The 4845-nt window shown below is 44.6% G+C and overlaps 1 pseudogene; it reads right to left on the bottom strand.

The window, feature by feature from the left end:
- Nucleotides 1-483: 483 nt before the first annotated feature.
- LOC103241121 (ralA-binding protein 1 pseudogene) lies at nt 484-1818 on the bottom strand (annotated as a pseudogene).
- Nucleotides 1819-4845: the final 3027 nt, after the last annotated feature.

Raw genomic sequence — 4845 nt, 5'->3', positions numbered from 1 at the left:
GACCAGAGAACCTGAGGCAGCTCCCCCATAGGGATCTGCACCAAGAAGGTGTTGAAGGCACAAGTAAGAGTGAAGGTACCAGAGATCACCGAGGGCGCAGCATTGACCTGGTGTAGTTCCCCTTAGAATGAGAACGAGATCCTGATTCCGCTGTGATAAAAAAAGCAAAGAAAGACGATTTTTGGTTTAAAAAGAAGCCGCTCAAGGGTTAAAATGGTTATTTCAAGTTAAGGAAGAAAATTAATACGCTGACACTATCTGGAAAACTCATCTGTCCCTTGAGCCCACAATGCATCCACTGCTTTGCCCTCCCATGGAACCTAAGCCTGACGCGAAGGAGTCAGACGTGTGACAGAGGAAGAGTGTGAGAAGAGAAGACACCTTTACAGAATGTACAGCGAGAGAGCCGGCCTGGCCCCCGGGTTACAATAAGATGCACGGGTCCTTTCAGTCTCGTGGACTCTGGACGGCGACGCAGGCTGCTCAGATGGACGTCTCCTTACTGTCCCTGCTGGGCAATGGCTTCGCAGGCTCCTTGCCTGCCTTTGGCTACTCTTTAGCTGCTATTGGCTCGAGGACGCCGTCTCTGGGCGGCTCGACAGCACCTGTACGCCACTCGGGCTCCTCGTCCTCCTGCGCCTGCTGCTCGGCCATGGCTGGCTGCATCTGGAGCAGCTGGAACTGCTCGATGATGGCCTCACGCTCCTTGTGAATTGCTTGATTCAAATGATCGTTCTTTATTTCCAGCTCTTCGTTCTGTCTCTGTAAATCTTCCAGAGTGATCTGCAGCTCCTCCTCATCCTCACTGTCGCTCTTGGAGGAGTTCTCCTCAGTCTTGCTTAAGCCCTGCTGCTGTTGACTCTGAATTTCCGCAATCTCTTCTTTTTCTGAGGCAATCTGCTGGCACAGAAACTGCTCCATGGCCAGGACCTCCTCCTGTTCAGTCAGGATCTCTTTCTCCTGAACAAGGAGAATATTTATAACTTCTTCATTTTCATTCATTTCTTTTTTGGAAACAGCCTCTTTTGAAAGACTGGCTATCTCTTGTGCAATCTTGGTTTCACACTCCTGTCTTTCAGCTTCTCTCAGTTGTCTTTTGACAGCTGTCAAAATTCTTTGTACTTCTCATAATCTTTCTTTTTTAGACAAATCCTTTATCCCACCCTGCGGATCTTGATGTAAACAATTCAAAAGCAACTCCTGTCTCCAGATCTCCTCCTTGTTGCCTGTCTGGGTCTCTGGCAGTGTGGGCGTCGTGGCCATGTTAGACCATCGCCAAGGTTTCGTCACTTGTTTAGTACCACATTTCCAAAGAGTTCCTGCACATGTGTGAAAAACACATACAGGACTAGATTGCTGAACTGCACAGTTCGGCTGAGCACTACAGAAATGTTCTGTATATTCATTTTTGTTTCCAGTTCCTTTGCGATGACATGGCCCTTGTGCACAATGAGCCAAGAAATCAGAAGACAGTTACCTTTTGGCAGTTCTTTGAGTAAACGCTGGAATTCCTGCACTTTCTCAGTCTCCGTGATCCTCCCACAAGCCTCTTCAAATCTGGGCATAACCTCTTTGGTAAGCAAATTCTCTGGAAGGTCTCGCAAATACTGCCTCTGCAAACTGGCTACAGTGTGAGGCTCATATTCTTCCCAGTTTGTAGACTCCTCCTGGTCATAGGCTGCTTTTAGCTCATCCACCTTTGATTTAATTCCTGATACCCTATAGATGCCTTCGCACTTCATGCCATACTTCTCTACGTAATTCATGGAAAATGGCCGGCAGCCAAATGCCATCATGTACCATGGTCCTCTCTACTGCATCAGCCAAAGGAATTCCAGAAATGGGCTTGAGATTTGGAACATCAATCTGAGGCACCTCTGGCTCCTAAATTGGCTTTTTCTTTTTCTTCTTTTCTTTCCACTGTTTTAACAACATCAGTTGCTGTCAAGTTTTTGACTTTTTTTTTTTTTTTTACTTCTTCTCTTTATGTTTTTCTTCTTTGTGCTTTTCTTCTTTATGCTTTTCTTCTTTGGGTCTCTTTTATATTTTAAAATCCTTCTCCTTCTTTTTAGAAAAGCTGGGATTCTTGCGGGAGGCTGAGGCAGGAGAATGGCGTAAACCTGGGAGGCGGAGCTTGCAGTGAGCTGAGATCCAGCCACTGCACTCCACCCTGGGCAACAGAGCAAGACTCCATCTCAAAAAAAAAAAAAAAAAAAAAAAAAAAGAAAAGAAAAGCTGGGATTCTTGAACACATGGATTCCCTTGGGCCTCTTCATTTTAGAAGGACTTTCTGCCTCATCTCCAGAGCTATCTTCATGAAAGGCTGCACAGCCTTCACTCCTCTTTTCCTTTTCCTTTTTCCTTTTTCTTAAAATCTCCTTTTTTCTTCCCATGGTCTTTCTCTTCATCGGACACTGTATCAGGAGGCTTGTGGAGGATGTCACGGGGAGGCGAGCGCTCGCCAGTGTGGTACGATCCAGGAAACTTAGTAAGGCTGATCTCTTCAGAGCTGGGGGTCTGGGTAAGCCCACTGCTATGCTCCAACCCGTGGTGTTCACTGGGGTTGCTGGTAGGGGGCAGGAAGCACTTGGTCATGCGATGTCTTGACTAGGAAGGGACGAGGTCTTCCCTGTTATCTATCCATTACACCTGTGCCCCGCCACAGCCACCACCTCCTCATGCTCACGCTGCCACCACAGCCACTGGAGCCACCTTCTGCCTATCTGATGGTTTTACAAAGAGGAGTTCCCCTGCATAATTTTCTCTTTGCCTGCTGCCATCCATTGATGACGTGACTTGCTCCTCCTTGCCTTCCACCTTGATTGTGAGGCCTCCCCAGCCATGTGGAACTGTAAGTCCATTAAACCTCTTTCTTTTGTTAAATTGCCCAGTCTCAGGTATGTCTCTATCGGCAGCATGAAAACGAACTAATACATCTAATTTTACTTGTGATTTATTTGACCCATTGGTTATTTAAGTGTGTTATTTGATTTCCACATTATTTGTAAATTTCCTAGATTTCCTGCTGTTGTTAATTTATTAACAAGTTTAATTCCATTGTGGTTAAAGAACATACTTTGTATGATTTTAATTTTTAAAAATGTACTGGGGCTTATTTTACAGATTAGCCTATAGCATAAATATCAGGATAAATGTTCTATGTGTCCTTGAGAAGAATGTATATCCTACTGTTACTGGGTGGAGTGTTCTATAGATGTTTATTAGATCTGATTTTTACGGATGAGGAAAGTGAGATCCAGATGGGAGTAATGGACTAATTCAATGTCACATATCAAGCTGGTCAGGGGTCACATGAATTACTGTGGTGAATCATGTGAAACTGCCACTTGAGTATCAAAAACTGTTAAAAACCAACAAATTCTTATAGTTCAACATCAAAGAATCCACGCCTCCTGACTTTCAGTCCAGTGTTTTCATCACTGAACTGGTATCATGTATTAGGGCAGGCTGTGCTGTGTAAATCATATGTCCTGAACTATCCTTGGCTTAAAACAATAGGTATCAACTACTTGCTCATCACATTCCATGAGGATAATGCAACTTTCCTCCAAATGGTGATGCAGGGATCACACCTGCTTTCATCTTGTGTGTCCGCCTTCTAGAACACGTGGCACACATCAGGGGAAGAAAACTTCAGGATCACAGGCATGTCCTTAAGCGTGAGCCCTAGGGGTGGCTTAGACCATATCTACACACATCTCATTAGCCAGAACCCAGTCATGAGGCCCAAACCAACTCTGTGGGGTCACGTCACTTACAGCCTAATTTTATATCCTTAGCCAATTCCACTGGAAATGCAGTCTGACTTGACAGTGGGAGGTGTCTGTGATCTCACCTCAAGAATTCAGCACTTTAAAAAATTTTCCTATTTTGGTAAGTTTTAAAATATATTTTCAGGAATTCAAAATGCAGGTCTTGGCAGGGCATGGTGGCTCACTCCTGTAATCTAAGCACTTTGGGAGGCCGAGGCAGGAGGATGGCTGGAGGCCAGGAGTTCAAGGTCAGCCTGGGCAGCATAGCAAAACATCACCTCTAGTGAAAATAAAAATTAAATGTAGATATTGAAAATGTCTCTTGGGCTTAAAATATGAAATAATTTCTCTTGTTGATTTTTTCCAAATGTGCAGCCCTATTATGTTTTAGATAATGTAGAAGTTCTTAACAAGGCAAAACAGCTCCCCATTAAGACTGTAATAAACACACCAAAGGTTTCCAAGGGCTAGAGTATGGAATTGAGCTTGTTTCATTCAGCCATCTCCTACTTAAAAACAAAAAGTCTTTGAACTGCATTGCCATCTAGAAATAGGAAAGGGAAATCAGCTTGTGTGGGTTTGTAATCCCTGCCTCCAACTCTACATCTACTGAAAAAGGCCCTCTGGCTGAACATTTCTCAGTTATGGTATAACACAGAGATGCCTGGCTGTGGCCACTACAGTTCTCCTGCAACTTTACCCTGGACAGAGTCTCATTTCAACTCTGGTAAGCTTCTCATATACCCACCAAGGGAGCCAAATGGAACTTTTCAGTGTGCTCAGAGAAAGGAACCGAGATATGTATTCTCCGCAATTTTCGATTACATTTACTGCCAAGAGTGGCCAAGAAGTCATTTCCAAACCCATTTCTTAAAGGAACCCCAAGAAAACCTGAGTGACTGGTAGCCACTCTGTATACTGAGAGGAGAGTTCAGGACTAAGAGGCCAGGATTCTAGGAATTGTCCCCTCCTGTAGCTGACACGGAAACTACAGGAGCTTCTCTGTGGCACAGCTAGGAGCTAGGGAAGAGGCCGGAGGGAAAACAATGTTAGATTCTAGCACCCAGCACTC

The sequence above is a fragment of the Chlorocebus sabaeus genome, chromosome 14 (assembly GCF_047675955.1).
Source record: "Chlorocebus sabaeus isolate Y175 chromosome 14, mChlSab1.0.hap1, whole genome shotgun sequence".
Lineage (NCBI taxonomy): Eukaryota > Metazoa > Chordata > Mammalia > Primates > Cercopithecidae > Chlorocebus > Chlorocebus sabaeus.
Note: the sequence above shows the minus strand (reverse complement) of the source record. Positions and strands in the feature narration are given on the sequence as shown.